Source organism: Podarcis filfolensis (assembly GCF_964270895.1).
Source record: "Podarcis filfolensis genome assembly, chromosome: 3".
Taxonomy (NCBI): domain Eukaryota; kingdom Metazoa; phylum Chordata; class Lepidosauria; order Squamata; family Lacertidae; genus Podarcis; species Podarcis filfolensis.
In genome coordinates, this window is record NC_139606.1 from 90,723,084 (window position 1) to 90,735,443 (window position 12,360).

General features: G+C 44.1%; 1 protein-coding gene and 1 long non-coding RNA gene across 3 annotated transcripts in view; one reads left to right on the top strand and one right to left on the bottom strand.

Moving 5' to 3' along the window:
- The window catches only part of COQ8A (coenzyme Q8A), a 67,469-nt gene that overhangs the window by 54,028 nt on the left and 1,081 nt on the right, over nucleotides 1–12,360 (bottom strand). The window lies entirely within an intron of this gene.
- LOC310758422 overlaps nucleotides 2,673–12,360 on the top strand; it is a 39,834-nt gene continuing 30,146 nt past the window's right edge. The window contains exons 1-2 of the long non-coding RNA XR_014545767.1: nucleotides 2,673–3,867; nucleotides 4,972–5,114. This is a non-coding gene — a long non-coding RNA (uncharacterized lncRNA). The remainder of the gene's footprint in view (nucleotides 3,868–4,971; nucleotides 5,115–12,360) is intronic.

Consider the following 12,360-nt stretch of genomic DNA (forward strand, 5'->3'; position numbering starts at 1 on the left):
CATTGCAGGCAGTTGACCTAGATCATGGGTAGGCAAACTAAGGCCCGGGGGCCGGATCCGGCCCAATCACCTTCTAAATCCAGCCTCCGGACAGTCCAGGAATCAGCACGTTTTGTGGGGCATGGGAGTTCGTTCATTCCCCCAAAAAATATATAGTCCGGCCCCCCACAAGGTCTGAGGGACAGTGGACCGGCCCCCTGGTGAAAAAGTTTGCTGACCCCTGAACTAGATGATCTGCAAGGTCCCTTCCAACTTTACAGTTCTATGATTCTATGCCAGTTTCTCCCTCTTATACGCAACAGACCGAGCACCATAGCAGCCAGTAGCACGTGGTTATTATGAACCAGCACAATCTCTTAGACACCCTTGGCTTGCAACAGGGCTAAGGCTACAGAAGCGCTGCACAGCAGACATGCAGTTCCCTAAGCAAACCATCGACCCTAAAGAGAAAAACAGAGTGACTCAGCTTCTTCCAGCGGATCTTTGACCCTCAGAGAAGTTTTGACAAACCCATCTCTATGTGGGCAGGAAACAATCGGTTCATTATCAACAGAGCGCTGCTGACAAACTGGCCCTGTTTATATTATCAGGAAGATTCTAACCTCCTCCTACCCATCTGAGCTCAACAGCAGGTTTTGTTTTCCAAGTGCACAGCCTGCCCTTTCTCCTCTTCTCCCCCACATATCTGGGCTATTTATCGTTTCACATCATTTTCAGCAATGCTGAAAATGCTTCCCCTTATCTCAGCATGAATGAATGCAGATTGCACAGGATAATAGATCTTGGATCTGTACCAATCACTGTAAAAGGCATATCTTTTAAAAAAGAAAGAAAACATCAAATTAAAGGGCAGCAGACTATTCTCCTTGCTGTGCCTTGAATTTCAAAGCCTACTGAACTCTTGTGGGCTCAAGTATGCTGTAGAGTATTTTACGGAGATTTACTATATTGAAAGACAGGGGCATGTTGGAAGGTTTTCTTCCTTCCAGAAGAGTAGGTACATTATCATTAAACGAGCAGAAGGCACCCCACTGTAGGCTGGGTTACACAATCACTTTGCCCTTTCCCTACTTCATTTGCATCAATGTTTGGAGCACTTGGAACAAATCAAACATAAAATGAGATTCTGAAGCAGAGAAGAGCCCAGGTTAAGCAAAGGCTTCCCTCTATCCTCAAACTCTGATCACAGACCAAAGACCAGTGCATAGCAAAATCAGATCCTTTCATTTGACAAAAATCCCCTTCCCCCATATACTTCTGCTGACAGTTGACTCTCCTGGATCAAGAGCCCACCCATGAGCTCAAGGACACCAACTGGGGGCCAACCTGTGGTGGCTCTCCAGATGTTCTGAAATACGGCTGTGTAATGGCTGCTGCAATGGGATTTATGGCTGGGTTCAATTGCCAAGCTGTCAAGATGGGGTTGGTTACAAATATTATAAAATAGGGTGGGTTACCGTCATTTTTCTAAAACCACCAACAAAAACAAAGCTGTCTGTAACTGGGTACAGTGGTACCTCTGGTTACGAACTTAATTCGTTCAGGGTACTCAACTAGAGCACAGAGTTATTTCCCAAAGCTGCTAAAACACCCAAGCCCACTGCCAACAAAGTTTTCTCCTTAAAAGGCCTGAGGCAACAGGAAGATTGGGGTAAAAATCCAACCCAGGAGGAAGAACGCCAACTGCTTTATTTTAGGCAGAGACACATCAGTAGAGTAAGTATGAATGTTCTGGACCGGCAACTCTATTTACATCATCATGATTAGGTCAGAGATTGTCTAGGGATATGCAAAATTGTAGCCATCAGCTGCATGCCTGGAATTAATGCTGCCTCATTTATGCTGGTCATGGATCTAGAAATAATTCACTTACACCCAATTAGGCTCAGTATTACAAAACTGTAGCCTACTCATCACCGGCCACCGGCTCCAAACAAGTAGCCAGCATGCTCCTGCTAGGATAATGTCCACAAGCCAATTAGAGCTTACTTACTCTGATGGAAATATTGGCATCAGTCCCTTGATTTCAGCAGCAGAAACAGACCAAAGAAAGAAACTAGTATGAATCAATTGGCGGGGGGCATCCCCAAGTATGGGTTCAGAAGTGGGAATGGGCAATAAGAACTCAATCTGTGCCTGAGCAATGAGTTTGCTAGAGGTGTGGTCCGCAAAAGACAGTGAGACATGGGGTTTGTTCTCAGCTCATGCCTGGAAAGGAGAGCGCTTAAGCATGAGTCCCGGTTCTGAGGAATCACTAAGCCAAACAGCAGTGAAATGGACCAGGAGGTGCAGTAAAGAGGGCTACAAGCTCTTCTCCGAGAGCCTGTATGTTCGCACAATCCCTAAACCAGATTGAGGAGCCACACCCTAGTCAGCTGATTTATTGAACTAGGTGGAGCCCTATTGGCTCCATGTGTCCCCTGATTCCTACTGAGCCAGCCGACGCAACATGGCTCTCTAGCTATCAGTAGTTGTGGTAGTGCTGAAGTGGAGAAAGAAAGATAGCAGAGCAGCAGCACCTCCTCTGTCCCTAAGAAGCCACGGGACCTCCTGCTGGACTCCTGGGTCCATGACCCCTCTCACCTTTCAGTACAGCACTGCCTCCCATTCTATCTAAAACAGAAAGGAGGTTCCTGTAGCCCTCAAGATATAGCTGGACTACAACTCCCACCGTTGATAGGAGTTGCAGTGCAACAACATATGGAAGACAACAGGGACCCGGCTCCAACCCCAGGACTTTGCTCACATTGTTCAAAAAGTGAGGTGAACATTTGGATTTCACCATTTTACGTTCTGTACCGTGAAGCTAGGAAAACCCAACTTCAACTTGTGCCTCAAAATTGACAGTGCACTGTTAGAGACCATTTCTCATAACACTTATAATCTGTTAAATCCCAAGGTTTCCCTTTAAAAAGTAGGAACCTTTTTTTTTCCTCCCAGAGGATTTCAACCTCGTTAAAGCCAGGAGTTGTGTTTCTACAAAAGCTATAAAGAACAAAAGATCCCTCTCATAACATCAGTTGCTTAATAGGACAAGACCACTCTACACAAACTGTCGCAAGTCTGCCAATTGCTGCATTACTTTCTATCAAAGTTTTAGCTTCCCCATCAGTAGCAAACAAAGCTCAATTATGTGCAGAGGGCCCAATACAGAGAATTCTCAACATGCAAGATTTTTTTCTGTCACAGGCAAGAGAGTCAAGGGGTGCTTTCACACAAACTGGCCCCATGTTAGATAATCAGTTCATTTCACCACAGCAGCCACAAATACATCACTGTGGATGTCTAAAATTTAGTGAAATTCAACATTTACTTGTCAACAGTAATGGCAAGCGATAATAATTCAAGCAAATTGTCTGAGTGCTTGAAAACTGACTCACCAATTAACATTAGCAGACATCCAAATGTAGACTATCAACGTTAAATCCTCCTCCTCCTTCCCCAAGTTTCGCCAGCCCTGAAAACAACTCTTTTTAAACAAGCCTTTGATTCTGTTGCTATTTAATTTTCTCAATTGCTATCCCTGGATCCCTTCTGTAATGCTCCTTTTACATCTGACTCATGGTATTTTATCTAGCTATCTTGGGGATAGGATTATTATCCAATTTTATTTTTGTGATCTGTTTTTATACTTTGCTGGCCTCTTTTGAGCATCTCCTTCAGAGGAGAAACAGATATAAATTTCTGCATAAACAAACACACAAGAACAATCAGTGCGGACTTTGCCAACTGGCAGCTCGCTTCCAAATGACAATTCACCATATAAGAACAATTTAAAGTGGCCACACTGTTCACCTGCAGAGACAGCCAGAACAGACCTTTTTTAAAAAAAAAATGCAATAAGAGATGCAAACTATGCTGAATATTGTAAGTATATAGCACATTACATTCCTAACTCCACGCATGCAAATTAGGTATCCAGCCAAAGATTAGTCATCTTAACAGCACGCGATGAAATTCAACTGGTGCTCTTGCCTTTTTAGCATGGCAGCCTCTGCATCCACCCTGTTCTGAAACTAATTCTCTGGAACTAGTTTTAGGGGTACTGAGAGGAGAAGGAAGTGGGGGGGTGAATCACCTCCCCCACTCTTCATTAGTGAAGGCACCCGCTTCCATGAGCACAAAAGCACCAACTAGATTTTATCCCGTATCCCCTCAATGGTCATTATCCAACTACACACGAGTTATGGGAAGACAAGTATGCTGAATAATCATGTTATGAAAATGCAGTGTTTCCTTACAAAAAGCCATAGTATTGAACCATATAGCTCACTTTCTTATACATGGGGCCAAACACCTTTTACATAGTGAGGCCCCGATCCTACAGTTGCTAACTCACTTTCAAAATATTCAGTGACCTTTACAACACACACACAGAGGCCTTCTCTTTCCAGTCCACATAATGCATGGATCTCAACCTCTCAATACTCACTTGCTTTCCAAAATAGTTTACTGCTGCAGAAGATTAGGCTTCAGTAATACAGCTATGGACGTTGATACATACATACAGCTTGTAGGCTTTTTCAGACAGAGATACAGATATATACTAGTACAAAGTATCTCTGTTGCTCCAGCAATTTAGTACATAACACAGACTCCAACTCACTTCTGAAGGTTGACACAGACACACTACACAAAAACCCTTGACCAAAAGAGCTGACATGCCTTAATCACTTATACAGACAGCACTGGGCTGTTGCCATAGCAACTGGCTTGCCTGACCTTGCACCTGTTGGCTTATCTCAGACCATGGAGTAAATTGTGCTCATGAAAGAAATTAACCACTTCCTCCATGTCCAGTTCCTCCAACAAATTCAACAGAGGGAAACTAGATGAAGTGGGAAGTACGGTAAATTGGGAAGTGGTTGTTTCAGTTGCATGTGCTTAGGCTTAGATACAGGATCTGTTATAGTGGAGTACAGGAACTAGCGGACCAAGCCAAAGGCTTCACAGAAAATGTGCTTTTTTAAGGAAGGGAGAGATGGCATCATGCAAATATTCTGGCAAGAGTTCCAAGTCTACGGGGCAGCAAGCAAGAAAATAAAAGAATTTAAGGAAGCAGGAGCTCTTATATGACTGGAAAAATGGGAGAGCTGGAGCAGCAAAGATCAGAGGTAGGGATGTGTATGTGGATTTGAATGGAAAGTAGTTTGCACTCCAACGAAGTTGGGCAGAGAGTTACCTTGTACTGCCTTTTACAGTGGTACCTCTGGTTACAAACTTAATTCGTTCCGGAGGTCCGTTCTTAAGCTGAAACTGTTCTTATCCTGAGGCGCACTTTCGCTAATGGGGCCTCCTGCTGCATGCACACCAGAGGAGTGCGATTTCCATTTGCATCCTGGGGCAAAGTTCGCAACCAGGAGCAGCTACTTTTGGGTTAGCGGAGCTTGTAACCTGAAGCGTTCGTAACCAGAGGTAAAACTATACAGTGGTACCTCGGGTTAAGTACTTAATTCTTTCTGGAGGTCCATTCTTAACCTGAAACTGTTCTTAACCTGAAGCACTACTTTAGCTAATGGGGTCTTCCGCTGCTGCCGCGCTGCTGCTGCGCAATTTCTGTTCTCATCCTGAAGCAAAGTTCTTAACCCGAGGTACTATTTCTGGGTTAGTGGAGTCTGTAACCTGAAGCGTCCGTAACCTGAAGCATCTGTAACCTGAGGTACCACTGTATAGGAATATCTCCTTCAGCATCCTGAAACAATTATATGAGGGCAGCTGACTCCCTTTGCCCCATCATCTAGGTAGGTTCCCACTCTTGCCAAACCAGAACTGCAGACAGGAAGACCTGTGCCAGATACAGGAAATATTACCTACACAAAGTCCCAAAAGAAATACATGCACTCTGGAGTTCCAGACAATTTTAAGAAAAATAAGGAGACCAAGGAAGGCCTGACCTATTTTTTAAAGCTCCATTCAGTAACATTAGAACATACTGGGTTGTTACCTGTTTGCAACTAGCAACAGGGGCACAAAGGGGTCAGGCAACTTCAGAGATGTTGTGCAAATAAAGCTGAGAAACGACTGGAAGGAATTTAACAGCAACGCAAATGCTATATTAATAATAGCTAATTAGCAATACAAAAGGAACACCCGGGTGCACTTCTACATTAGATTCATGCTGTAACTCCTAGTGATTTTCTAGTAAATAGAAAGCATAAGAATATTTTTATAGGAAGAAGCTTACTAGTCTGGAAACTTGGGGAGGGACAAGGGGGGAAACTTTTTTTAAAGCACAGCTCCATATTTCCCATCTTCATTCTCCACAATCCTTAACAACAAGGGCTAAAATAGTAGAAACCTCCAAGCTCTTCAATCTGTCAGGCATGGTGTGAAATAATATCCCAGAACCATCTGCCTTTAAGTTGCCTATTTTGGGGGAGAGAGGGCCAAAAAGAATTCTTCTTGCTGTAAAGATTCAAGGTCTATTCTTAGTCTCTTAAATATTGCAAAGAAAGCAGTTGCCTGTGACAGCACATGGAAAAGAAAAGCATCTGGTGTCTGCTTTTATATATACAGGCATGATACACATCTCTAATATGTCAAATAATAGCAAGTTGGGAATAAAATGGAGCAGCTAACACGGTTGTATGGGAACCCTTGACTGTTCTCCCCATCTCCTGCATTTCATCACTGAATTCAAATAAGATAAAGAATCAACACTGTTGGTTATTGTGGCTTTCCAAGGTCATCGGTTTTTGCTCATACAAACAACATAAGATAAATGACTACGAACATATTTTATCTAAGTTTTCAAGGTCACAAGGGTCACGGCTTTCAACCCTGGTCAAGCCATAGAAATACATGCATGTTATTTATGCAGATTTGGCCTGCAGTAAAAGAGTCGCACTATCAGCAGTGATTAAAGAAACGTGAGCAACCCTGAAGTCTCTTAGATTAAAGACATGAAACCACAGTCTTCTACATTATCATTTCCTCCCTCTGAAAGAAACAGTTCTGTCCTTGCCTTCCTGACCTTTGCAGTCTCTCTCTGATTAAACTCACCAAGGGAAGGTGAGGGCCTTCCCCTTTCTGTCTCCAGCAGCTGGTGTTGAAGTGAGGGGCAGACAGGACTCGTCAGCCTGGGAAGGTAGCCCATCTAGGAGGAAAAAAACTCTGACCCTAAACCTCCACTGCCTTGGGGGATATATTCAGGAGAAGAAAAGTCTAAGCAGTAGACCCAACACAATCCAGAGTGGAGTCCCTGTACTCCTCCTTCCAGCAACCCCTGCAGCCAAGCTGGTGCCAAACATATTGCTCTGCTTTCCTTTCAACCACATCAGTGAGGCCACAAACTGCAGGTGTGAGGAATCCTTTTCAACCAAAGGGCCAGTGTCTTCTTCTGAGCAACTTTCCAGGGGCCACATGTCAGTCGTGGGCAAGGCCGCAGGCAAATGTGGATGGAGTAATGAAATGGAAGTTCAACCTCTGTACAGTCGGCTACTTTCTATATTCTCACACACTCTTTTTTAATCCTCCATTCAAGCAAGCGATGGCAGCCAGGCAAACAGACTCATGGAGGGTGCAAAGTAGGGTCAGTGAGGGCGTTGACCTAGGAGAGGGGGGCATGTCCATAGTAGTAGGTAGGTCAAAGTCCTGCGAGCCAGACAGAGCTGTTCCAGCATTCCAAAATTCACCAGGCACATTTTGTACCTGGCTATCAGTCACTTGCGAACAAGTGAAGATGTCCAAGCAGCAGAATGGCACCTGATGTCTTCACCATGTGGAAGTTTGGATCTGGACTGCTTTCACACACTAGCAACACATCCTATGGAATTTTATGGAGGATGGATGGCGGCTAACAGATTGAGGTTGAATCCTGACAAGACAGAAGTACTGTTTTTGGGGGACAGGGGGTGGGTGGATATGGAGGACTCCCTGGTCCTGAATGGGGTAACTGTGCCCCTGAAGAACCAGGTACGCAGCCTGGGAGTCATTTTGGACTCGCAGCTGTCCATGGAGGTGCAGGTCAATTCTGTGTCCAGGGCAGCTGTTTAGCAGCTCCATCTGGTACGCATGCTGAGACCCTATCTGCCTACGGACTGCCTCGCCAGAGTGGTGCATGCTCTGGTTATCACTCGCTTGGACTACTGCAATGTGTTCTATGTGGGGCTGCCTTTGAAGGTGACCCAGAAACTACAACTAATCCAGAATGCGGCAGCTAGACTGGTGACTGGGAGCAGCCGCCGAGACCACATAACACCGGTCTTGAAATACCTGCATTGGCTCCCAGTACGTTTCCGAGCACAATTCAAAGCCTCGGCCCAGTATATCTGAAGGAGCATCTCCACCCCCATCGTTCAGCCCGGACACTGAGGCCTTCTGGCGGTTCCCTCACTGCGAGAAGCCAAGTTACAGGGAACCAGGCAGAGGGCGTTCTCGGTAGTGGCACCTGCCCTGTGAAATGCCCTCCCACCAGATGTCAAAGAGAACAACTACCACCAGACTTTTAGAAGACATCTGAAGGCAGCCCTGTTTTGGGAAGCTTTTAATGTTTGATGCATTACTGTATTTTAATATTTTGTTGGAAGCCGCCCAGAGTGGCTGGGGAAGCCCAGCCAGATGGGCAGGGTATAAATAAATTATTATTATTATTATTATTATTATTATTATTATTATTATTATTATTTATTATCTGCTATATTTTATCTGCACAATGAGAACAAATCTCAGGAACCAAAAACTTGTATTGAAAAATGACTTTCGAGCCGTCTGGCCCCAAAACGGCAAGTAGGCATTCCATTTTGGCGACTGTAGCCCTAGTTTAAGTAGCCATTTGGTGCCTAGCTTATATATCTGAGTTTCTAACACTGGAATGTTCAGATGGGCACATTTAAGCCTGGGGTCCAAGGACTCACAACTCTCTGACACAGAGAAACCCCTTTGGCTGCCCATGGCTGGTGAATGCGTATCTAACGTAGTAACATCAATGAAGTAGAAAGGCTGAATTCTTAAGGCTTTAAAAGTTCAACTGCTGTCAGTCTGCAAGACTAACAAGCAGCATCTGGTTTCCCTCTAGAACAAAAACTAAGAGCACAAGCAGCTTTCCACAAAGGTGATGTTAAGCAGAGTTCTACAACTTGGCACACATCACATAAAAGCTGGAACAATACAGCATGGGTAGGCAAACGAAAGCCTGGAGGCCGAATCCGGCCCCATCACCTTCTAAATCCGGCCCGTGGATGGCCCGGGAATCAGCGTGTTTTTACATGAGTAGAATGTGTCCTTTTATTTAAAATGCATCTCTGGGTTATTTGTGGGGCATAAGAATTCATTCTTTTTTTCCCTTCTAATATAGTCCGGCCCTCCACAAGGTCTGAGGGACAGTGGACCGGCCCCCTGCTGAAAGAGTTTGCTAGCCCCTGCAATGCAGTAACAGACTCCAATAATGAACTTTAACATCAGCCTTCCCCAACCCGGTGGTGGTGGTTGTCCTTATGCCCCACATTTTCCCTCCAGATTTTTGAGGCTACAACTCCCATCAGCCTCAGCCAGCAGTTATAGTTCAAAGATGGTGACGCTGCTTTATATTTTTGATCCAATAAAGGTTGCATTTGGGCAATGCAATCCCTACTCAGAAGTAAGTCCTACAAAATTCAGGGGTTCTATGATTCTATGTTGGCCGCAGAAGAGAAAAGCCCTAATCTCTCCTGGCAAGCATGTAAAGGCTAGCCTCTTAGGCTGTTAAAAAACAAAACCAAACCACTGACTTCTACCAAGCAAGATGGTAGATAACTCTGTCTCCCAAGTTCCATTTTATCTTAAGAACAATGTACTTTCCCCTCAAAGAAGCCTGCCAGAGCTTTAAGATTAGCCTCAGAGACCTGGCCGGCTGCTCCAAAAATGTTTTTATGTCAGCAAGCATCTACTGTTCAACTGTTTGCTGCTGTAAAGTAACTATATAGGATAATGCTATCTTTATTGCTGTTGTTTTTGTACTGGAAGAAGGGATTTAAGAGTTGTTGTTTTGTTTGTTTCATTTTATTGTTTATAAACATGTCTTTATAGGGCAAGTTACACCTAAGACTACCAAGTCAATAAAAAACACTTAGCCAGCCAACTAAATTCTCCCAGAGGCAAGTGCAGGTCTTTGACCAAAGTCTTTGAAGTACCTAGCAACACCCTTGCCTCCAGGTGATCATCAGACAGGCAGGTTTTTCCTTTGTTAGGATCTTTTTCCTCTATGCAGTCGATTTATGCCACAAACACATCTGGGACAGGTAGTAAGATGTTTGTGCAATAGTCATTTCTGCACACTTATCTGCAAGACTGGTCATAGTAGAGCCAAGGTCTGTGCACATGAAGTTAAGGGAAGTTTTCAATTCCTCTGGCTAATAAACTATATTTTGCTTACAAGTTTCCCATGGGAATCGGGCAAGCCAATGTGAAAACTGGGTGCTAGACTAGACGTGCCATTGGCCTGATCCAGTAGGACTCTTCCTAAGCTCTTATGAACACCTGAGACAAATTAAGTCCCCTCCCTCTTCCTTTTCACTTGCTCAAGTGACAGAATGCAGGATTTGCAAGAAGGGGGATACCAAGTATTAAGCAGATCAAGAGAGCATCGACGAGAGAGCTATATCCACAGCAAACACAGAAAAATATGAATCACAGCCCTTTAGATGTTCGCATTTACCCTAATCACTGGAAGGAACACCAATTCATCGTGTCTGGAATCCAAGCAGACACACTGTGTACATCAGGCAACCAGCAAGAGCCACAACCTACACAGCAGGTGCGTTAAACAAACACTGACATCACTCACTTAAAATGTTCAGTCACCATCTCATTGCCGCTAACACACAGCAGGTAAATTGTGCTTTTCTTCACTTCTTCTCAATGCAATGGGAAATTATGCTGTGTTCGCACTACATTTATTAAGTATACTCTCAATATACATTTATTCAATATATCAAAAGAAACCTTTCATTTTTCTGTCTGAGGCTTTTTTGCAATGCAGAGTATTTAGGCTTGTGCCACCAAGTCATACAAGCAGCTCTGGGTCAATGGTACAGAGCTCACCTCAGGAGCAAGGCAAGGTTAATCAGGCTGACTGGAAAGAGGATTGCCTTAGTGCATATTATCTTTAGGCTCAAGATGGACACGTTGCACAGAGACAGCTGGCAAATTCAAATCTGTAACACTCAAATAAGGGGGGTGAGGGAACAACCCAAATAAAAGTGTGGGAAGTTGGGGGAGTGGGAGAGGCCAGAAGTGAGAAAGGATGGCACTAGTGGAATGCACGCTGCTCTGGATAGATGTGGTCACACTCCCCTTGAAGAATCACAGAAGCAGGTGTGCAGCTTGGGGATACTTCTGTATCCAACACCATCAGTGGAAGCACAAGTGAGTTCAGTGGCACAGAATGCCTTCTAGCAACTTTGACCAATAGCACAGTTGCAACCCTACCTGGATAGGGATATCCTGGTTTCATTTGTCTATGCTCTGATTACCTCCTGGTTAGACTACTGCAATACACTGTATGTGGGACTGCCTTTGAAGACAGGTCAGAAGCTACAGGTAGTGCAGGACTACTTAACAGAGGTAAATTGTTAACCAAAACATAAAGGTGGAAACATGTAACACTGGTTCTGACCCAACCGTGTTGGCTGGCAATTTGTTTCTGGGACCAATTGCTGGTTTTGACCTTTAAAGCCTTATACAATTTAGGACCGCTATATCTAAAAGACCACCTTTCCCCATATGAACCTGCCAGGACCCAGAGGCTATTATCTGAAGCTCTTCTCTACATGCCACCTCCACAACTGGAGGGTGACAAGAAAATGGGCCTTCTCTGAAGTAGGCCCTGATTATGGAAGTAGCCTCTGTTTAAGAAGGCCCACTGTTTAAGGAGGCCTGTGACAAATACATTTTTGTTTTCAAGGTCATTTGGACATCATCGGGACATTTGATATAATCATTATTACTATATTGCACTATAATAATATATTGTATGGTTAAATTTATTTACAGTAATGTTTATGTGAGTTTACTATAGCATTTTTACTTTAGTTGCAAATCATTTTGTGGCCTTTTTGGTGGAAAGGAATGCATAAAAAATTAAGAAACCTAACCTAGCAAGGAAAAATGGTTCCATATGTTTATGGGGGGAAATGTAGCTACTTTTTGCATTCAGGATCGCCTGCCACATAGCATGTGGCTTCTGAAAACCAAACTAATAGTTTTCTGGAAGGGGACTTCAAAAGAGAATTTCCTCCTCTCTCCCCGCCCCTACTTACTGGCCTACACAGCTTGAATCCTCCAGATCTAGTGGTTTTGTCTTCTTTGTTTCTATCGACGCTTTCTAAGCATTTCTTTGGCGGGCGTAAAATGATTTCAGACCGAGCCCTTCCATCTGACAAC